This window comes from Anoplophora glabripennis, unplaced genomic scaffold (assembly GCF_000390285.2).
Source record: "Anoplophora glabripennis isolate ALB-LARVAE unplaced genomic scaffold, Agla_2.0 scaffold70, whole genome shotgun sequence".
Lineage (NCBI taxonomy): Eukaryota > Metazoa > Arthropoda > Insecta > Coleoptera > Cerambycidae > Anoplophora > Anoplophora glabripennis.
Genome location: NW_019416247.1, coordinates 214753 through 240142, shown reverse-complemented (window position 1 = coordinate 240142; position 25390 = coordinate 214753).

The following is a 25390-nucleotide window of genomic DNA, read 5'->3' as shown; positions in this document are numbered from 1 at the left end:
CCGTTTGGACCCAAAGCCCCTGTATGAAGAAGCTCAGAGCTCGGCGCCCAACTTTCGTGGATGTTTCCAATTTTTCCGCCGTCGCACACAAATCAGCTCCAACCATCCAACGAGAGCTCTGAATACAGCGGCCGATACCCCTTAAGAAATGAAGCTAATCGCTACATCCATAAAGACGCGTGTACACTTTTCACCGATGTTTCCAATTTTCCCGTCGCTGCGACCAAAAACTTCTCCACGTGGTCCAAACCGCCCCGATGCAGCAGACCTCATCCTCGACGAAGTGTCAAGGCCGAAAATTAGGTCCGAATTTGAAAATCCCAATCATTTTACGAATTGCGTACTTAATCAACACACCTTGTCCATCATTGTTTGAGACGATCCGGAAAAATTCCACATTACGGAGAGACCATAAACCAATATCGGGATTTCCAGCTATGGGTTTTGAAGCTGCCTCGAACCAAAGAGATGGAGTTCCAAACCAGGGGACGCCAGGCACCAAATGCAGAATTGATCAAATGTCAACCCTGGGGAATTGCACATCTTTAATCAGGAGATGGGTGCCTGGCCAGTGCACGTAGCAAGCTCAAAATTTTATAACAATTTTAAATATAATATTTCTAAATGCCAATGTCTGTAACTACTACCTATATGTATTGTTAAATATGCTGTGTGATGCTCAAAGTCAACAATAATCCGAAAATTATAAAAAATTGCTGACTGAGCCCAACACTCACATAGCTTCAAGCTATCGGCTTGAGTCAGTTCTACCTACGGCAGGATCTTCAATGGGCAACTAGCTTTTAAAACTAACAACCAACTTCTCAAGCAAAAATTTACAGGCATTCTACCGAGGCCGTAAATAATACTGGATTGGGGTGCAAAATATCCTAACGGGTCAGTTGAAACACTAAAACATAAACCAGATCAGCAAGTGTAGTGCCCACGTAGTTCTTCCAACTCTAAGTTAGATCGTGGACCATCATTCTGAAGCCACAACGTGCTGAAGGATAAGAGCTCAACTCTCGATGGTATTAGGACGATATGCATGGAGGAAAATACTTGTTCGATCAAGTCTGTTACTGATTTTGTCAGCATCCAGATAACTTGATAAATCTCTAAATGTAATCATTGGTTACTTGATCTTTTAAACAGATATAAATTTCTAGATAGTGTTTGAGAATTTTACGTCCATTTTATTTCCTTTAATCACGCACAGACAAAAAATCATTTTCCTATTAACAGAGCTAATTAATCAAGCCATTAAAATGTATAAAGGCTCACCCACACACGTCGACGGAGTGAATCGACGCGATGTATAATAGCGTTGTTCGCACCATTGTCGCAGGCATACTATTAGCACAGATAACGTGAATAATAAGACACTAAATTAGCATCCTGCGATGTGAAAGTAGGTATGAATTTTGTATAATTATCACTTGTCGGTTCTTAATGGGATTGCTTCGTTAGGTCGCCGCTCGTTGCATACGATTTGCCTACGAGCACGGCCTTTCTATCAATTGTTCCAAGGGTGTTATTAATTCTATTAACTCGGGCGTTTTTGTGGTGTTCTCAAGCAGACTGTGATAAAATCAACGAAGAAAAAAATAATAAACGTCGAGATATACTAGCCATATATGTTTGCATTGTGTATATACAGCGCCTATTTTAAGATGAGTTTTCTATTTGTATGGGTGTGGGTTCCTTAAGCTTTCCAAAGCCATATGCAGGAAGCAAGTTAATACACCAGTCAAGTTAAAGAAAGTACCAACTTAATTTTTACTAAAGAAATATTTTATTAAAATATGATTTTTTTGTATCAGGAATTTGTATCATCTGCTGTGCTGAGACTCTCGTCTGCTGTTTGCCAGTAAAGAGGCAAAAAATATGCTCGCAAAAACTTTTAAACAACGTTTGAAATTGTAACTTATTTATTAAAATGTTTACAATAAATGAATGTGCAAGCTATGATCTGCAAAGGCTTTATACAATGCAAATTGTAATCAATTTGGATCGTACTGGTCAGATTCTGTTCCTGGTTATTAATCTGCAAGGTACCAAGGTCGACGTTCAATCTCATTCCTTGATGGTTCCACGAAGGTCCATGGCGAAGTCAATCTTATGTTTTGACATTTTGATCGTTTTACTCAATTGTGATTATATTTAAACTAAAATTGAGTACTTTCACTCAAATACAGGTACTCCTTAAATAAATTCTTCACGTAAACTCATATTTGGTGCACTTGTACCTAAATCAGAGCAAATGTCCTCATTATTGAGGACATTTGCCACACTTTTTCATATCCAGATGCATTGTCTTTGTCTGTTCCCATCGTCCCATCAGGTTATTTCGTGACCATGGCGTGGTGGATAGCAGTGTGGCGTACGGTGTGCTTTGGAGTTGGACAAGTATTGGTTTATCTGGTTATTCTAGTCAAAATTGTATTTAAATGCAGTGATTTAATTACAATAGTTAAAGACAATATATTAAGTCTCGATTAATTTTTGATGAAATAAACGGATAGTTAAATTATCTATAATTAGGTACGTTTTTGTAACGTAGAATACAATATGGGTTATGGCAATCTATTCGTCCGACCAGTCACCTAAAATATTGTCTCTAAAACAGATCTGTGTAGAAAACACTGTGGCAGCTTAGTAGTTTATGACTTTAATACAATGATATTTAACTGACAAAAAAATTATTTCTGATGCTTTTGCTGAATATTTTAGTTCAGTTTACTACCAGGAGAAATCTACTTATGACATACATTTAATAAAAAATAGTGCACGTAAATCGATTATCAATTCGGAACATTTACATGACACATGACGTACATATTACTATACATGAGTTGGAAAAAGCTTTTAATAAACTTAAACCTAAAAAATTTGCTGGTCCAAATGGAATAATTTGTTATATATGCAAATATATTCTTTTATATCCCTTACTAATAATTTTTCAAGTCATTAAGGAGTGGTAAATTTCCAAAAGAATTTAAAATGGCAAGGGTAAAGCCTATACACAAAAAGGATGATAAGAATTTGGTAAAAAATTACAGGCAAAACTTTTTGAATTTGTAATTTTTGAAAAGATGTATAGTTTTACAAAAAATCTGATTGTGCCTCAACAACATGGTTTTTTCCGTTGCAAGTCAGTAGAAACTAATTTAGCTACTTTTGTTAATAAAATTTATATTGCTTTCAATGTGGGAAAACAGGTTGACACTGTATATACGGATTTTGCTAAAGCCTTTGATCGGGTAAATCATATACTACTATCCAACTACACGCACTTGGTTTAAGTGACCATTTAGTAATTTTCTTCTCTTCATATCTACGGAACCGAAAACAATTTCTTTGTTATCACAGTATTGATTCTGAAACATATCTAGCTAGATCTGGTGTACCATTAAAACTCTTTACTGAAATCAGTAATATCAATGATATTTCAAAATTACAAAATTATATAAACGTAATTTATGACAGGTCCGTAGAAAACAAATTTCCCTTCAATTTAGACAAATGTGAAGTCATGACGTTTAGTAAAGCACGTACGCCTGAACATTATGTTTATACAATGAATAACAATATTTTGTCTAGAATTTATGACTTTAAAGATCTAGGAATTAACTTTCAACCTAATTTGGATTTTAAAAACCATGTGAATGAATTAACTAATGCTTCATATAAACTTTTGGGTTTCATTAAAAGAGTAACAGTTGATTTTAAAAATATTAATTCTATTTTATATTTATTTAATACTCTTATTCGCAGTCGTTTGGAATATGGATCTATTATTTGGGACCCTTCAAAACAGTATCTTCTTGAAAAAATCCAAAACAAAATAAAGTATCTTTATTACAAAAAATATCATATTAGTCCCGGATTTGCTTCCTATGAGCCATCGCGAAAACAGTTTACGATCTGTAAGTTAGAAAATAGGAGAATTATACGAAAATTAACATTTTTACATAAAGTGCTGAATGGAGGTTATGACGGTCCTTATCTATTGTCACAAATAAATTTAAATATACGTGACCACCGTATACGTCCAACACAATTAATTTTTTATGTCAGTTCTAGTACTCTTATTAGTGATATGTGTAATATTTTCAATAGACAGACATATAATATCTATAGACATTTTTGATACTACATTAATAACATTTAATAGAGTTATCCATAATATAGATTTTACTTGAAATTAATTTTCCTGGTTCTATTTGTCCGGCTGTTCCCTTGCTGCAGTTTTATTTTGAATTTTATTTTGTATTTTATTTTGTATTAGGTAAGTTAGATATGTGCATGTATACATTTCTTTTTTTTTTCTAGCCTGTTTGTTTCTTATTCAAAATAAAAAAATAAATATTTAAATTAAAATTTAGAGTATAAACCAAGTCTGAGTAAAAGATTACTCAAAAATAGTTAAATTTAAATCATATTAGAGAAAAGGTCGTTTAATATACTCAAAACAGAGTCAAAAGTCACTCAATTGATAGTTAGCAGTAACTCGGATTTGAGTAAAACTCAATCATTTCTGATGCAATAGTTTCACTCAGTTGTACTGTGCTCGTACTAATAGAGTGAAACTTTCACTTAATCGGGTGTAGACAGAAACTGATACAGTATTGAGTAAAATTGAGTGAAATTTGAGTGAAATTTTTTTCTGTGTATAGCTTAATTAAAGAATATAAAATATATTTTGAAATGTGTCCATAACATAATTTCGTTTATAAAATCTGTTAAGTTTAAATATTCAGTTGATAATTTATGATAATTTGTTATGTATAAGTATGTACTGTCTGATGACCAATCTAATTGTTATTTATTTTGATATTTTGTTGATACGCCCCTGGGTTATTTATGTATCTTCNCTATAACATAATTTCGTCTATAAAATCTGTTAAGTTTAAATATTCGGTTGATAATTTATGATATTTTGTTATGTATAAGTATGTACTGTCTGATGACCAATCTAATTGTTATTTATTTTGATATTTTGTTGATACGCCCCTGGGTTATTTATGTATCTTCATGCTGTATTATTTAATTATCTCATGTTTTTAAGTTCCTTGTAATTTTTCACAATTGGGCATTTTTTGCTCCTTAAATTTGAAAAAAAAATTTTTTTTTTAATTTTTGAAAATTCAGACTCAAGATAAAAATATTGAGTCATTTTTGAAGCGATGTACTCTTTCCGTACCGTAATTTCTTTTATTTTGAATTAACGAAATTGATTAAAAGTTGATAAATAAAATAAAAATGATAAATGCCGTCTAGGCATGACAAAAATTAAAAAAATTGAAGTCTACAAAAACTTTTGATTAATTTTTTTCACTGGAATTACAAAAAATATTAATAGTTTTGAGAAAAACTGTTGGTTCCCTTGAATCAAAGATAGAGTTTTAAAAAAACCGTTTTTTTCACACTTGTTAGCTTCGTAAGAAAGTTTAGGATAATACGCACTATTTTTTCGCAGATCGAGAACTACACCAATCTTGGGGATATCAACTTTTAATCAATTTCGTTATTTCAAAATAAAGGATATTACGGTACGGAAAGAGTATATCGCTTCAAAAATAACTCAATATTTTTATCTTGAGTTGTTAAAAAATAAAGGGTAAATATTCAAAAAATTTTCAAAATTTAAAAAAGTTTCTTTTTTCAAACATTATTTTTTTTTCAAATTCAATGAGCAAAAATGCCCAATTGTGGAAGAATTGAAAAAAAAAATAAAATTTTTCATTTTTACGAACGTTACAGGGTGCTCAGAAATGTAAATTTTGCTCCTTCGATAGATCGATCTGCCCATATACGGAGCTTTTGGGGTGTAAAAATTCGTACAAGCATTAGACTCTCCATCGATATTAGCAAAGATGCGGTTGACTTAGCAAAACAAGTCAAAAAGTCACTTTCTTTCACTTTTTTCAAGTTAATGTCGAGGATGAAACGAAAATTTTTTTTTCCAAGAACGCTACATAGCCTTGTAGCAAATTTATTCGAGATTTCGAAACTGCCCGTCAATTTTCTATCTGATCATTAGTTGCTGAGATATCTATGGTTAAGGCCAAAAGGATGCTTTTGTATTCGTAGTCGAATATCTCCGGGTCAAATTAACGTAGAGAAAAATTTAAAAAAAGAAATTAAAGCTGAATGAACAGGCTATCAAGTCCATATCAAGATTTTTGTGTAAAAAATTTTTCCAAGCCCGTGGACCGAGAAAAAAAAACGCAAAAAATTGAAAAAACATTTTTTTAGTCTTATTTCTTAGAATTTCGCGATGACTGTCGCTCCTAAAAATTTTGAGCTAAGAAATCTGGAAACTAGACGTTCGGCGCTTTAAAATGCTTTTTTTAAAACCTTGATACGATCATTTTTAACTGAGATACAGCATTATGAAAATTCACTAAAAATTCGAAAAAATTTTTTGCTCCCTTAATTTTTTGCAGAAGTTTAGTATTGGAATTAAGTTACTATAATCGTAAATAAACATAAAAACCGACGAAATAAACGGTTTTGAAAAATAATTATAACAAAAATGATTATTAGTACTACTTATTTTCGTTGCTTTGGCAGGAGTGCTATGAGGGTGAGGAGAAAGCTATGCGGCCTCCATAAATTTTTTGTTTACTTACGAATTCAAAGACATTTTAACTAAACCCGCTACAACCGAAATATTTCTGTCAGAAGGCAGTTGCGGCCGTCATCGCTACGATGCATTACGCCGCTGCGCCGCCATAATTACAAAATGGTACCGTTGGTCGTTGGAAAAGTCCCCCGTAAATCGTCTCTGAATATTAATAAAATCCACATCGGCGGCACCTCGCGTAAACAACATTACTTAGAATTTTATAATGAGTTGACAGTTAAATGTAATATTTCGATTAAAACGCGTTTAATATTAGCCGGCGGGGTAATAAGGGATGGCGGTTGGCTTTGGACGGTCTCCAAGCAGCTGTCCGGGTTTAAATTAGCGAAATTTAAGCGTCTTTTTTAGCCGAGCATCGATTTATTAAGGTATCTTTAGAGATTGTTACGCAGATATGTATGTGCCATGTTCCACTCGTTTGTGCAGAAATAATTTCGAGTAATTAGATTCCGCCATGGCGGCCAAAAGTTCAGAGATAATTAAGTTTAATAAACAGCAGTCGTCGTAAATCTGCGGTTGGTTATGCCTGTGTTCTGTTTTTGGAAAACATTTGAACCAAGCAAATTTTTCCTCACATATAATTGTTGCAAATAAGTTGGTGCAAAACTTATCATGTGTGGACACCTTTATCCTGTCATACGTTTTTATATACAGAATGTGTTCATATCATTGATTACAGAGTAAAGCCATCTTATGGTCTTCAATGTACAAGGTGTTGGAAATATTTTCGTTGATGTATACCTATTGATGGAATTTGTAGTTGTCATTTGTTTTTTTTTATAATTTATTTTTTTGTTAGTTAGCATGTAGTGTGAATAAAGCCATTATAACAATATTTTAAAGGAATATTTTGTCTCAGTGTGATTTAAATAAAATAATAGATTTTCCTGTTACATCGCACACTATAAAAAAATTGGTGTGCGTGAAAGCAATAAAGGTTCGAAATGAATCCAGTGAGTGAAATTATCGAGTACATTTTCACTCAATATTAGTCATTTTGAGCATTTTACTCATTTGTGATTATACAAGGTGTTAAAAAAAGAGTGTAAAATATTTAAGGAGGTAATAGTATGAACCAAAATAAGCAGAAAAGTCTCAATAAACATGGGTCCGCAAAGTAACGGTTGCGGAGATATGGAATGTTTTATGTTTTTTAGCCCCTTTTTTTATTTTGCAAAAACGTTGTGTATTTTCTTATAATAGTTGGTTGATGTTTAGTGAAATAAACAGTACGTATTTGACAGTTGTTCTCAGTGCACAAGTTTTCTTTCGCTATGGCTGGTTACTCTAACGCAGAATTAACAGACATGCATTTCATGTATGGTCGTGCTAATGGGAACGCCACCGAAGCGCGACGTCTTTATGTTGACGCTTATCCAAATCGCCAGATTCCTTCACAACGCATGTTTGGAAGAATTCACCAAAGATTGCGTGATACCGGTTCCTTGAGCAAACAGTGCCATTTATCCGGAAGACCAAGGTCGGTATCCACTCCTAGAGCAGAAGAAGAAATTCTAGCACTGGTAGAGCAGAATCCAGGTACGAGTGTGCGGAGAATATCAGCCGAGGTAGGAATTAGTGGTCCTCTTGTTTGGAGAATCCTTCACGAGCAACTGCTTTATCCATACCATGTGCAACGAGTACAGGCCTTAAATCCAATAAATGATCATCAAGCACGTTTGGTTTTTTGCCGCTGGTTTCTACGTCATGATGCTGAAGACCCTCGTTTTCTTGCAAACATTCTTTTTACTGATGAGGCCGGGTTCACAAGAAATGGAGTGTTTAATTTTCACAATACGCATATTTGGGCCGACGAAAATCCTCATGCTCTAATAGAATCTGGACATCAGGCACGTTTTTCATTAAACATTTGGATGGGTATTGTAGGTGACAGGTTTCTAGGTCCTGTTGTTTTACCAAACCGATTAACAGGCGCTGCTTACCTCAACTTTCTGCAGAACACACTGTATGAGTTTTTGGAAGACATTCCTTTGAATCAGAGGCAACAAATGTGGTTCCAGCATGATGGTGCTCCAGCTCATTTTTCCATGGCCGTTAGAGAGCATTTACACCAAACTTTTCCACATAGATGGGTAGGAAGGGCCGGACCTGTTTTATGGCCTCCAAGATCGCCTGATCTGAACCCTCTAGATTTCTTTGTTTGGGGATATTTGAAGACATTAGTGTATGGTACTCCTGTAAATAGCCTGGAAGAGCTGCAGCTACGGATTAATCAAAAGTGTCAAGAAATCCAAACCAAGGAGGGTGTTTTCGAAAGAGTTCGAATATCGTTGAGACGAAGATGTCGTGCCTGCTTGGAAATGGACGGAGGGCACTTTGAACATCTTCTGTAACTTTGTTTTTTGTTTGTTAAAAGCTTCCTTTGTCGGTTTATTCCTAATAAAATAAAATGTTTGAAAAACGAATAGTGGTCCATATCTCCGCAACCGTTACTTTGCGGACCCATGTTTATTAAGACTTTTCTGCTTATTTTGGTTCATACTATTACTTCCTGAAATATTTTACACTCTTTTTTTAACACCCTGTATATAAACTAAAGCTGAGTACTTTCACTCAAATATAGGTACTCCTTAAATAATTTACGCAAACTCGTATTGAATACACCTAAATCAGAGTAAATGTCCTCATTACTGAGTGAGTTTAAATGTATATTAATTTCGAGTAATTTGAAAGGCGCCGTGAAGATGGCACCACATTATTGCTTCTGTAATATCGACCACAGTTGATAGGAACCCGTTAGATGCTCCAGAAAAGTAAGATCGCCAGGAGAACAGATCTTAGTCGGAGGCAGCGGGTCTCAGATGGCAGGTCTCAGCTAGGACACGGGGAGACCCCAAGAAGTGAATTAACTTCATCACTGTATACCCTAATTAATCATTTATTTTTGCACTCAATATTAATTAGTTAATTAGAAACTAAGTCTGAGTAAAAAATGACTCAATAATAGTTAAATTTATATCATATTAGAGATAACGTCAACTCTAAATTGATTTTATGTACTCAGTCAAAAGTCCCTCAATTGATAGTTAGCAGTAGCTCGGATTTGAGTAAAACTCACTTATTTTTGATGCAATAATTTTACTCAGTTATACTCATATTAATAGAGTGAAAATTGAGTGTACTTTGCATATTCAAGTCAACATTTCTCGAAAACAAGTATATAATGGGAAAATCTTTATATCACAAAAATTACTGAAAATTTAACGATCTTTCAAATAAACCGCATTTCCACGATCCAGGAATCAAAAAATTTTTCAGTATCGCCACATACAAAAAGATTTGAACCAACAATTTTAACTGCAATTTGAAGCTATTCGAGAGATCTAACAAACCCAGTCTCCGGAACCAAAATAAATTTCTTCATTTCCAAAATATTGTGCACACCCTGTATAGAGTGGTCTTGAATTATCTCTCGCTATTTTCAGGAGAGATAGAATAGAACAAAAGGATAGATAAAAAACAACGTATTTTTATGTANAAAGCTTCCTTTGTCGGTTTATTCCTAATAAAATAAAATGTTTGAAAAACGAATAGTGGTCCATATCTCCGCAACCGTTACTTTGCTGACCCATGTTTATTAAGACTTTTCTGCTTATTTTGGTTCATACTATTAATTCCTGAAATATTTTACACTCTTTTTTTAACACCCTGTATATAAACTAAAGCTGAGTACTTTCACTCAAATATAGATACTCCTTAAATAATTCACGCAAACTCGTATTGAGTACACCTAAATCAGAGTAAATGTCCTCATTACTGAGTGAGTTTAAATGTATATTAATTTCGAGTAATTTGAAAGGCGCTGTGAAGATGGCACCACTTTATTGCTTCTGTAATATCGGCCACAGTTGATAGGAACCCGTTAGATGCTCCAGAAAAGTAAGATCGCCAGGAGAACAAGCCTTAGCCGGAGGCAGCGGGTCTCAGCTGGCAGGTCTCAGCTAGGACACGAGGAGGACCCACGAAATGAATTAATTTCATCACTGTATAAGTATCCTAATTAATCACTATGAGTGATTTATTTTTGCACTCAATATTAATTAGTTAATTAAAAACTAAGTCTGAGTAAAAAATGACTCAATAATAGTTAAATTTAAATCATATTAGAGATAACGTCAACTCTAAATTGATTTTATATACTCAGAATATAGTTAAAAGTCGCTCAATTGATAGTTAGCAGTAACTCGGATTTGAGTAAAACTCACTTATTTCTGATGCAATAGTTTTATTCAGTTATGCTCATATTAATAGAGTGAAAATTTCACTCATTCGGGTGTGCAGAAATTGATACCATTATTGAGTAAACCTGAGTGTACTTTACATATTGAAGTCAACATTTCTCGAAAACAAGTAAATATTGGGAAAAACTTTATATCACAAAAATTACTCAAAATTTAACGATCCTTCAAATAGACCGCATTTCCACGATCCAGGAATCAAAAAAATGTTCAGTATTGCCACATACAAAAAGATTTGAACCAACAATTCTAACTGCAATTCGAGAGATCTAACAAACCCAGTTTCCGGTACCAAAATAAATTTCTTTATTTCCAAGATATTGACAACGGGAGTGTTAAATGGCACACCCTGTATAGAGTGGTCTTGAATTATCTCTCGCTATTTTCAGGAAAGATAGAATAGAACAGAAGGATAGATAAAAAACAATGTATTTTCTTGTATAAACTTCCGAAACTAGATAATGGCGATATAGTTATTCAAAAGGGAGTATAATTATTTTTCCGATATCCTAAAAGGCATTCGAGATACCTTATTCGTGCTTTAAACATTGAACAGTTCATCAGTAATTTATGCAGTACCTACATATTATGCAAATGTCACGCCTTATGTAAGGAGTAACTGTCATTATTTCATTCCTAACTTTTTTATTTTTACCATTTTTAATACTTTGACAAAAAATGGGACTTCTAAATATAAGAGAGAAAAAAGGTGTTGGTTTTGTTTTATCTGATATTTGTATTTGACAGTCTAAATTTTAAAATTTTCCAAAAATTAAGGAAGCGTTTTCAAAAAATATATGAATGAGTCACCCCTAAAACCACCCCTAACTACATAAATCATTATTTATATGCATTAAATCTAATTTTAATAATAATAATTTCATATGAATGAAAAAACTTGATATTTCCCGTTTGGATATTTCTTCCTCTACTCGTATTTTCGATATAAAATTTATTTAGAAAGTAAGTAATATATTTATATAAGGTGCTACGTACAAAAAATTCAGGGCTGCATTCCTTGGAAAATTTTAACAGAGGTCTTACCAATATGTAGGTAATTTTTTTAAATTGGTACTTACCCTAAAAAGTTACAGTCCATTATTTGAAAGGAATACCAAAAATTTAGGTATGAAAAAGATATCAAACCTCATAGACAAGATTGTTAGCTGATATTATTATGGGCAAATATTGTGACAGTTCCTATAAAACATAATCGTAAGTTACATATGTTATGTTATTATTTGAAAAAATTTAAAATTTGCACAAGACAATTTATTTTCAAGTATTTAGTAGAATTTCAAGAAATGGTTTTGTGTCAAAAGAATTTATAATGGCCAAATATGAATCCGCGAAACCAAAAAGAAAGAAAGAAAATAATCCCCTTAAAAAAATGATATACTTATTTATACTTAGCATTTGTAGCGATTATAAAAATGTAAATTATTATCATTACAGGCAACTATTTCCATTAAAAATATGTTTAATTAATATATGGCACACCAGCGCATAATCTAAGGGTTAGTTCTAACCGAAAAGGCAGTTCTTAAAAAAGAAGTTAGTTCTAAAAGCTAAAAAGGGCAGTTGCAAAATTTGATTATTAGAAGTAGACCTCCTTTCTTATTTGTTTGTATAAAAAAATGTTTGTCTGTTATTTGCACAAATCGAATTTTTCGGGCGCTTTCTTTAAACTAGCCTACGGTGATTGATTTTGGGTAGTTCTTAAAATTCCTTACATTATCCCCTGTAACACACTGTAGCCGTATTTCTCACATTTATAGAAATAACAGTGACACATTTTATATAATAGGAAATAGTAATATTCTCTAGCTCTCTAGACCATAGCCAGTACGAGATCTTATATGAAAATATATTTGCTTCTATAGATTCTCAGCCATAAAATTTAAATAAAAATCAATATCGTTCTGTATTTGCAAACAAATGAAGTTTAGTTGTTTTTGAGACCATGAATTTCGTAGAATTTGGCTGACAGTGTACGGCACATCTGACAAAATAATTCATAATTTTCATGTTTCAAGGATACTGTTTTTTTTAAACAATTTCGAAACTTATCTTTCCGACTAAAGTCAACATATTTTTTCCTATGTGATTACCAAGCGTCTAATATGGATTCTAGGAATGACCCAATAGAAAACTATAAAATATGTGACACAGACTCCGGCATTTTTTCATATCAGTCGTCAGCGCTTTTACGTCCATTATTTGTTGTCTACTCATTGTTATCTTTAGTTTAAATTTATGTAATGGAGCACCTGCCGACAAACTGTTTTATTTTCGTTGGAAAATTCATTTGTCATCAACACCACGCTGTTCTGAGTTATAGGAATGCCCCCATAAAAAAACAGAATATGTGACAGAAATCATTCTCATCTAACTTTGCCCCTCAACTCACTCATCATAGTTCTAGGTAGTAAGTTTAGCCCCCATAAAAGCTTCACCTTAAGGATCATACGTAACTCATTGCTCCAGGTAGTGATTTTCCATAGAGACCAAATATTAAAAATGGTAGAATAACCCTTCGAACGTTTCATAGACCCTTCCGAGTACGACCCCTTTCATAGTTTCCGTTGTTCCTCGACGGTCCTCCAAAAACGTCATCAGGACTCACTCCTCATTACTTTTTGTCAAGTTGTAATCAGAGCTGTAGGTAGCAACTTTCGCCTTTCATAAAAACCCAACCTTAATAATCGGACGGTCGCCCTTTGGAGGCTTTACACATTTCGAATACCTTCGAATACGATTCCTCTCAACACCTTCGTTCCGTCGTGGCGACCCAACCTCAAAACACATTTCGTAACTCATCGCTCAACATCGCTCAACATAATCTGGTGTTGTTTCCCTGTACATATTTCATCCAAATAATTGTACAATCAGCCAAGTTCTTAATAAACCAAAAGATTTATTGCACCCACTACACGATTTTCGCTTAATAAATTAATTTTAAGATTTAACACCGGGCAGCTGTTCCTTTGTTTCTTGTTAGAAATTGTGCCAGTTATTTTGATTGTGTTTATTACCGATATTTTATCATAAAAATACGTCGCCTTCATTTATCTATTTCTTTAAAACACGTTGTTAAAACGCAGTCTGCAATGCCATTAATAAACATTGTGCAACTGGTTCGTGGTATTTTTATATGGGCACACGAAGAAAATTTTTAAGAAATAAAATATAGGCGTTTGAAATTTTCAGACATAAAACATTTAGAAGAGGTAGTGCAGACAAGCTATATTGTATTTATGATAAAAATAAAAATATTATGTAGCTAATTTTAAAATTACCTCAGAATTTCCAATTTCAACGATGTTCTGCTCTCTATCGGGCAATAGCTGCAACGCTACGGCAATGAAGTTCGGTGAAAAGTGTTCTATTCGGGATACATAACTGCCTTTAATGTTCTTTATGCTAATACAACTTCTGCCGGGCAGATGGCGAAAGTGCATATACGTTATATATTGTATAAGGGCCCGGTCACAGCTAGGTATATGTATAGTTTTAATCTTTTAATCTTTATTATATGCGTAGTAATTGACTTGCCTTTTTCTTTCGAGCTACTCAACCCGAGAATTTGATCTTCTTGAAAGAGTACATGCTCACTACATGGTGCAGGACCAGTTAGTTGAATTAAAGAGGTCGTGACCTAAATCATTGCTACGGGGACGGAAGGTCTCAACCCCAACGACGCCTTTTTTTCAGAAAAGTTTCACATTTTGAAAAGGTACGTATTTTATGTTTAATATTTAATGCAACACTATCACTTGAAACAGTATTCCCCATAAAATATATGAAGTTTAAGAGAATTTTTATGGGCGACATCGTCATTTTTTGATTTAAGACGGGACGGTATTTTTTAAAATATATGGCTAATTTTGAAAGCTATTATATTACATCGTATAATATTTCGATTAATATATTTTTAGAGAAAAAATACATTTTAATTAAATAAAGATATCATTGATTAACAAACAAATTCGATCTTACCATATGACAAAAGATAGCAATTCCAAAAAAACATGTTATAATATAGAAGATAGATTTAGAAAATTATTTAGGTACCTACAGCTTATCTTTAAAATCTGCAACATTCCCAGACTGATAGAAAAAGTCTGTAATTACTCCAATTTCTAAATCAGGAAATAATTCGGAAATGGAAAACTCGTCCTATAGCGGTATTACCTCCGTTTGCGAAATTGTTTCAACAATTTCTCTATATTTTCGCATAACACAATGTCAACATGTTTTTGTATATGTTAACTACATATTAAACTCTTTTGAAAATTGGCTACTGGTAGATACAGTATTAAATCATTTCAAAAAATATTTGACAATGTTAATTATGATGTAGGGACAACTGCTTAAGAAATTATTAAGTTACTATGGGTTTTCTAGTACCCTCAGGGATCAAATTTAGGACCTTTATTATTCCTATATTTCTTTCTCACATAGTATCCAATATCCTATGTATGTATATTGTATAACTATTATGTACAAATTACGTCCAGTATTAAGTATGGATACTTGAGATGTAAATAAAAAATGTAAATAAATTGACATACATAATTGGACATATTAATGGTGAAAAAATACACACTCTTTTAAGTGGAAATCCATATGGTAAACCATATTATGTATATTAAATACTTCCTGTTCTTTAGATCTTTCTTCGACCATCCAAACTGTTCAACTGGTTAATTCTTAAACGTATGCGAATTTTTTGAGGGCACCAGGGTAAGTTATACGAGTAGTAGGCTAAGAATGCATATAGATAGAAGTTTTGTTTTATTTTTAGGCTGTTATCGGAACTACTGCAACAATTTACTGCCGCAGGGGTGTGCCTTGAAATTTTCCGGCAATGTCTTTCTACCTCGATGTGGTTAATTCCAAGAAAGTGACGCAGGGGTCTTCTATCTATCTCAACAAATATCGTAGGGACTGTATAAATATAAAATTTGTCTATACAGTCAAAAATCCCTAATTCTAGAAAAATTGTAAAAATAATAAAATAAACCCGTTATAATCAAAGAATGGTTATGTCAATGAATGGTTTATGGTATAATTTTACCCTAAATATTACCGTATTTGGATATACATACAGGGTGTGGCGTGAATAATCTAATCTAATCTAAAACTACAGCTTTCTAACGATATTTGTAATAAAAAAGTCATAAATGAAAAAGTTCTATTTCTGCGTTTTTTTTTTCGTAAATTAAAGTTCAATTATGGATCAAAATATTTTCTCTGGAACGGCCCTGTCCGTGTGCTGTACGATGAGTTACGTGCTGTAGACCTGCCGCGTAAACAAATCGTCGTTGAAAGGTAGAAAGATATTTCTCCATTTTTGGGGAATTTTTCAATGCAAAAGTACAAATTAAGAAAAATAGATATTTAAAAAAAACTGATATTTTCTTATTATAATAATTAATAGTAATTACTACCTTAAATGCATTGTTGTTACTGCAAGAGTTCGCAAACAAAACCACATCCGTAAGCATCTGTAGTTGCCAATTGCGTGCACTAAACAAACTCCATTAAAATATGAAACAAAATGAAATAAAACTTACCATTTCTAGAGAAAATTTTGAAATTGTTCCCCATTAGCGCGTATACAGGCATGGCACCGACGCACCCAATTTTGGCGAATATTTTCCCAAATTCCATGTATTCCCCTAATTGTGTTAGCAGCTTCAAGTAGATATATGGTTTCGCAATTCTTCCACCGTAGCAATTGGAGTATTGTAAACCAATGACTTCAAGTGACTCCAAAGATGGATCGGGAGACCTAGGTGACTACGGCACAGGACCAAAGCGTCCAATCCATCGCCGAGGAAACATTTCATTCAAAAGTGTCGTTATTTCTCGAGTACTGTGTGGAGAAGCCCTATCTTGAAGATAAAACATGCGTTCCCGAACTGCGTTCTCCAGAAAGTCAGCATAGGTTAGTCCATTTAGTCGTCCTTCAAAGAAATAGGGACCCACAAGTACATCGCCTATTATGCCAGGCCAAACATTTACCGAGAACCGATGTTGAAAATGAGTTTTTATAATCAACGGCCCATATGTGCATATTATGGAAATTCACTTCATCACGGGTAAATATCGCCTCATCTGCTACACAAACATAAGCTGGAAAGTCTACTTGATTGGCACATTGCCGTAAAAATCATCTGCAAAAACGCATTCGTTGATCACAATCCGGGGGTAAAATCTGTTGAACTGATTGCAGATGATAGGGGTGCAACAGCTGGCGCCTTAAGTTGCGATATACGGTACGAGATGAGGTTCCTACTTGCTGTGCGAGTCGTGGAGTACTAATTGTGGGGTCTCCGTCAAGATTTTCCAACACTGCATCTTCAACATTAAGGTTCACTTGCTGACCACGTCCTTCTCCTCGAGGAATAACACTTCCCGTATCTCGCAGCCGCTGAACGCACTGTAGGATTGTATTTGCACATGGGGGGTGACGTTGTGGCCATCGTTCCCGGTACAACCTAGTCGCCGCGAGCGCATTTTCTCCGGCTGCACCATACACTAACACCATATCGACACGTTCGGAAATAGTAAATGCATTGTTTTCTCGGTTCATTGTAAAACCAGTTTGTGCACAAACTAAAAAATTAAGCAAAGTAAGAAATAAGAATCTTGTTTTTAATGTAATCGGCACGCTATTCTTATTTTTTACTTCTTTTAAAAAAGTACACTACTATCGTGGAATTACAAAATAAAAATTTTTGTCTGGAATCTTTCACTTTTTAACACTGATGGGTCGATGGACGATGCTTAATATTTAATAATTAAGTGAATAATGAATTCAGTTCAAATACAAAATCAGTTGACTGCACAAATTTTTTGACAATGTAACCTAACCTTCTTTTAGTATTACTAGTATTGATTATACCGACTTAAATTATACAGTTGCATCTCGGGTCGCATTTTAGAAAAAAAAAAAACGAGAAGATAGAACTTTTTCGTATAAATCGTACAAATATCATCAAGAAGCTGTAGTTTAATCTTTATAGATTATACACACCACACCCTTTATAATGAAGTGTTGTTCTTTCTTGATTGAATTAGAGAGTGCTCATAAAAAACGAAACTGTGCGATAAGAAAACGATTTATTTTTACCAAAAACGTTGAAACAGGGCACTTTTGTTTTCAATTGTGTGTGTTTTATGATATTTTGAAATATATGTAAATTATGTAAAAGTTGAGATATCATTTATATATTTTTTATTGGAATATAAAACTAAAATAGTAATAAATAAATAATGACAAATGAAATACGCAAAAATACGTGAATAATATGTTTACTCACCTGATTTTACCGCATATGCTCAAAATTTCTTCGGTTGCTCTTCAAACACGCCTCAATCCAGTTCTGTATAATAAATCGTGTAAAAGTTTTTAATTTTTAAGAAACAAAAAAAATGTTTTTTTAATATTCGACTTTAAAATAACACTTCGCTAAGTCATAAACAAAAAAATATATTTTTACTAAATTATTTTTCGTTGTAGTTTTGCTTTCTAACTGTTGATTTAAAAATGTAACAACTGTCAACGCTGATAAGTGATGATACAACTTACTACGCTAATTCCGGTTGGCGCAGTTGATGCCGCCCAGTAGTAGCGTAAACGCGAATTTATGTACAATTTAAAAATTTAATTTTGTATATTACATGATTGTTCATCAATAGTTCCCTTTATACAGAGCATTCATAAATGATTACAAGCCACGTGACCTGTAATTTTCTTTGGAACTTTATATATTTTGTCAATGTTATATTAGTGTACCTTTATTTTATTTGTTTGTGTATTTATTTATTACGTTTGTTACATTCTATTTAATATTGTTATTCAATATCATGCTTTGTAATAGTGAAATCGAAATTATACATTTGTTCCTGTTGGGAAAATAAATAAATAAATAAAATAAAAATAAATATTAATAATTAAATACTATTTTGGGTCCATTTTTTGACGGTTAGTAACTGTAGGAAATATGTTTTTTATTTGTGTTTTTCTTTGTTAATGCTCTGCGCGCAGATCATTTCTCCTAAATATATTTTTAATGGACTCTCCAGTCTCCGCATCGTAGAAATGGGCGCGTTAGTGCAAATAATATCTGGACGTGAGTATATTGTTTTAACTGATTCATTTTCACGTTTGAACCGCGGGTCAATTACGCACTGATTGATTATTCTCTAAGTAAAAATAACAAAATTTAACGCGCTGTATATTTTCATTGTACTCGGTCAAAAATAAAACATTTAACTGCAAAAACAATACCACACGCATTTGTTCTATTGGCCATTAGGACTGATTTATTTTTGTAAATGGTGCGTCTCGTTGGACTGGCGGTTGTTTCATCCGAAATGACACGTACAGGGTGATACAAATTCCAAAAAGATCAGTGAAAACAATCCGTCGGTTTGCTTTAATCTATACTGAAATGCCCAGACTCTAAATAAGATAGCAGTGCACTGAACTACTTGCTGTAACAACACGTACAGGGTGATACGAATTCGGAATAGATCGTTGAAAATGCATGTAGTGAACTACTTGCCGCCCAGACCTGAAACTTATTGACTTATATGTGAAGAGTCTACTAAATATTGCAGATGAAAGTCAATGTTGGTTGGGGCATGATAGTTGTTTCCATTAATATTACCATTTAAAAAGTTACCTGCGAAATAGCAAGTAGCTCTTGCTAATTTGGCTGTTTAGGCATTAAGTAGCAGTGACTATTCATAGATGTGGCATGATTACATCTCACGAACTCCATGTCTGTAGTTAAGACACCAAAAACAGTTGGATCATTCATCAGTTGTCATTAGTTGTTTGTTCTCATCAGTCTTACCATCAGATTTACTGATGAGAACTAATAAGTTCAAAACCGTTATAAGTCTGGTAGTTCTGGCTGACGAGTCATTCTAATGGTTCACTAGATATTACGGGTATAATTCATGCTGGTCGAGACATTAGTACGCAGAGTAGGTATTTTCAGAAATATGAACATTTTATGGGAAAATTTTTTGTTTGATTAGATCAAAATTATGTACAGTGCCTTCATAAATGTTTAGAAGTCACGTGACCGCCGAACTTAGGCAACCCAACAATGCACGAGTGGTAGGTACTGGTAACGAGAAATCCATAAATCTAGGCGTCGCCAATATTAATGATTAGTTTACAATGAACAATGACAAACCGATACGTCTATGCGCGACATACAGCGGTCGCTGATTGATTGAATAAAATATCGAAAAAAAAAAACAGAATATCATGTTCTAATGTAGGTAATCTTGATCTTATTGTTTTAATTTTAACGAAATTTATTTGCCAAAGTAAAGGAAATAAAATTATTATTACTAACAAAATCGCTGGTTGCGTGGTTTGTAATCATTTATGAAGACTTTGTATATGGCATATTTCTCTGATTCTTTTTTCCATGTTGCCCATATACAGGGTGTTCAATAAGTTTGAAACCCCCCCCCTCTATCTCAGAAAATACTGCTCTAACAAAAAAATTATTAGGACAAAAGTTGCAGGGTTTTGAGTGAGCAATCCAACGGTGACCTTGACCATGACCTTGAAGGTCATTTAGAGGTCAAGTAGAAAATTTTAAATGGAACCGTATGCTTTTGATCTCGGAAATGAAATGAGCGAAGAATATCGGGTTTATTAAAAATCGACTTGACCTGTAAAAGCCTTGAAGGTCATGGTCAAGGTTATATCCGAACGTAAAAAATTTCCATTTTTTACATCCTGTATCAAAAATAAACGGTTCCATTTAAAATTTTCAGGTTGATCTCTAAACCATATTGAAGGTTATGGTCAAGGTCATGGTCAAAGTCACATTCGAACGTAAAATTTTCCTCTCGTACCATTTCCGGGGCCAAAGTATACGGTTCCATTTAAAATTTTCAACTTAACCTCTAAATGACCTTCAAGGTCATGGTTTAGGTCATGGTCAAGGTCACCGTTGGATTGCTCACTCAAAATCCTGCAACATTTGTCCTGATCATTTTTTTGTTTGAGCAGTATTTTTTGAGATAGAGGGGGTTCCAAACTTTTTGAAAACCCTGAATAATGCGGTCAAACTGTGGTCTGATATAGATTGGAGTTATATTCATTTTCCTGCTTTTTTAATTTGAAATGTGACAAACTGTTAAAATGTATGCTGAATTTCAATAAAAACATTTTCAATAAACTGTTTCTGTAAACATAAAATTGCCACCTTTTCACAATATACTTTTACGAACATAGAAATATATATTTAATAAGAGATTCTTAATAAAAATTTCCCTCAATAAAACTGCCAGAAATGACAGAGAAAAATATTTTTTAGTACCTAGTGCACATAATTATCAACTGTTGCTAATATTTAGTTTAGTTTAGTATGTGCACTCCGAATTATCGCTATTTTATTAATAGGACTGAAATGAAGAGTTTATCAGCGCATTAGGTGAAGAAAAGTGTATGTTTCTGTAACAATTGCTGTTATTGCTATTAATAATTACTGTTTTATTACAATGGCTCATAATTTCGGTAATCACAAATTAATGTATATGGTATACAGTGAATGTAGACAAAACTGTGCGGCCGCAGAACAAATGCACTCGAATTATTCTCCACTTCCACAATAGACAAAAATGTAAATACGTGAGGGAGAAATTTTGAGTACGATGGAGTGTCAACGTTAGGTGGCAACATCGAACACTTACCGTTATGAACTTTGTGAGAATACGATGTATAAGGATACATTCTCCTTCATTGGTTACAATAATCTCAACGGTATATCAGTTTTTTTATTCCATGCCTGAAGAAATCTGATACCAATTTTGATATACAACGCCGTTAACAAAGTTTCCTCGAATGCCGTTCGATAGAGAGCGAAAGAGATGGAAATCTGATGGAGCAAGCGGGTGTTGAACTCCTGAGTAGTCACTTTTCTGATGTTAGCAATATGAAGGCGGGTATTATCACGCTTCAAATCCACCCTATGATGTCTGTTTCCTTAATTTGTTGTCTCAAAGTGACATATTTGTTGGCAATAAACTTTAGCATATCCTCGGAAGCAATTCATAGTAGACGACGCTTTCTTTGTCCCTCCAAGTGCATAACATCAGCTACACGATGAGTACCATTTTGTGTTCTGGGAGTTGTCTTTCTTTCAGGACTAACCCATTCTTTTCTGTTGTTGGTGTGAACGCTGCTCGTCGTCTGAGACAACATCCTCAATGAAAGGCGCCATTTTTCGTCACCAGTGACAATCTGGGGCAAAAACGGTCGATGCTGTTGAGCTAAACGATGACGAGCCAACAGACAAAAATGTAACACCCATGTGAACTTCGCTCATTGCTGAGATACTATATTCGACCGGTCATAGTCCGTAATAATTATTAATTACAACATTCAAACGATCTTCATCAAAGTGAATAGTTTTTCTGAAGATAGAGTTTTACAAAACGGACAAACCGTTTTCGTGCTGTTTTATCTCGAATTGAAACAAAAGGAGTCGGAAATGTCTGTTTTTTTCTTCTCCTTGAACTCTATTTGGTTTTGCAAATAATTTACATAATCTCTGTACAAATATTCACGTTCAAGACTAACCAGTTAAACAATTTTTAAGACACTATGATGGAATAGAAAAACGGTGTGAACTTATGCATCATTCCAATATTATATTTAGCAAGTAATGTAGATTTATTAATAAATTGGCTAACGATAATATTGAATTGAAATCTCATTTGCGTCAAAGAGCAATTATTGTTGTTCGTCCAAAACCAATAAATTTTATATATTTTTTCGAAGCCTTCACAGGAAACCTGTGTTAGGCACATCTCGATCCTTCGGGCACCTCCTGTGGTGCGCATCCCGTCCTTTCGCCAGAAGAGTGTACAGCACAAAGACAGATGACTGACGGATTGTTTTTACTGCCTTGTAAACAAACGATTGTGTTACGACTCCGAACTCGATCCACTGCTGCCTCGTCTACTCTATAAATGTATTATTAGGTTAACGTAGTGTTTAATGGGCCTGGATGCGGTCGATCATTCGGGCGGTTTGGAATGACCGCATGTTCCCGAGACACGTAAACATCCCTGCCTACAAAATTGGGCGTCCACACCAAAAAGCTGATAATTGTATACTTAATTTGACAATTGACAATAATCATTTTTCATGAGACAAATAAAGAAAATAACTGAAATAGTTAATAACTTAACTAATTTTTACTACACTTTTGAATTAAAAGAAAAAAAATTGCAACGACGAAGTAAAACGTCTCTCAGTCAGCATCAAATATCTATCCCGAACCACCAAAGACCATCTTAGGCCGCATTTATACTTCTCTGTGACACAGCAGCGGACTGCTTTCGATTTTTCAAGCCAACTCGTTCAACTGCTTGGTAGCCAGATCATAACAGCTGAAACAGCATCCCGCATTCCCTCGAAACCACAAAAGAGTTGCGAAAGTCCCCATGATGATATAAATAGAAGAGTCCAAAAACAAAAATATTTCACGCCAATTTCGAATCCCACCAAACGAGGCACCAAAAAGTCAATCTCACGGGGTTTACGAAGAGAGAGATCGAACGTCAACCCAAGGGATATTATATAATTATCCTGGATCAAGTTCCTGGTGAGACCGCGAAAACAGCACTTTTTCATATTCATAATGCTCGTCCTATATGGAGCATTTCGACACCTTATTTATATACAGGGTGTTAATGAACTTACGTCAACTACTTCTGGCACATGTCCATTATGTTAAAATGGGGTAAATACACGGATTTGTGTTGAGTAAAATGTGATATTAAAATCTGACTTACCTCAACATTGCAAGGAGTCACGTCGCGATGTCGCGCCTATTCAGCGATCGAGAAAAGTAGTGTTTAGAAAGTTGCGCACTCTCCGAAAAAAGTGAGTGGTGGCTCCGTCATGCGCTCCGTCGTGTAGTAACCACATATTTTGCTATTTTTACCATTTTGCCACATTTACACACCTTTCAATAACTCTGGTAAATGATGTTGCAAAAAATCTAGATAGGAAGCACCGTCTAAGCGCCTAGGCAATTCAAAAGGTCCTATTAAAGTGTCATTAACGATACCAGTTCACATTTACACTGAAAACTGTTGCTGAAAGTCACCGCGGCGACGTATTTCGTGTGTATTTCAAGATACTTCGAAAACCTTTAAAGAAACTGTAAGGTCTCCGAAATTCTTGGAAAATTTCCTAAAATATTTAAAAATACACCAAAATGCCTGAAAATCTTCGACTTCTAACATTTGACTTTCTATTATTGAATGTTGATCCAGGTCATTGACTGTCGATCTATGGCTCAGCTTGTACACATTGGCTTTTGACCGCGACCACCAATTATTGACCTTTGACATTTCACCTTTGGCATTTGACCTTTTAAATTTGCATACATCTCGAAGCTATTTTAAAGTATTTTCTTGTATTATTTAGCTGTTTGGCCTTAACAGTGTATTTTGATATGATTTTTAAATTCTAAAGTTGATTCGACGAAATTTTAAGCATTTTAATGTTATTTTAAAGGATGAAGATGCATTGTGAGATTATTACTAAGTATGTATAACATAGCGCAACTTAACTAACATAACATGGATGAAAGTGTAACAAAAAACTTTTTTTATGTAAAAAAGTAGTGCAAAAATGTGAGTAATGCATTTAAAAAAATATATTTGTAGTTAAAGTTGAATTAACTAAAAATTTTAAACTCATATTTTCGTAAAAAAACGAAAGGAACCTATTTGATAATCAGTAATTAAAAAAATATTACTATCGAAGGATCCTGATTTACAAATAAATTTACACCACAATGATATACCATTTTTTAACTACTAAATGAAAAGTAATATACATATGTATACCTAGTACTATCATACATATCGATCTATTCGGATATATGTTTATAAGAATTTTCAACTCAATGTATAAAAATTAAAAATGAGTAATAGTACAAGCATTCTGGCAACAGAATGGTCCAAAATGAACATAAACTGACGGTAAGAATATTCCGTGATAAAAAGGTGTGGATCGTGTTGGTGAATCAGATTATGGTTCGTGCCGCAAAAAAAAAGTCAGCGTTAATTTTTTATAAGCAAAAAACAGGTGAAAATCAGGTTTTATTAATTTTTAATATAGAACTTCTGCATTTAAAACAATGTAATTTCTACAAGATATCGGCGCTAAAAAGCCCTTTAATTTGAATGGTCGCACGTCAAAATCGAATAAATAGTTATTGAGTTATTGCAAAAAAACCACTAAAATAAGCCATTTGTTAATTATTTAATAGCTTTAACAATTTGCAAAATATCAATTTCTACCATTGTGTAAACTAAGCGTTTCGAAGGGATAAAATTACGGTTCAAATTTGGAAGAAAAATATTGAAAACTTTTTATGTAATAGCAATTGTTATTAAAAATGGGACTTTTTTT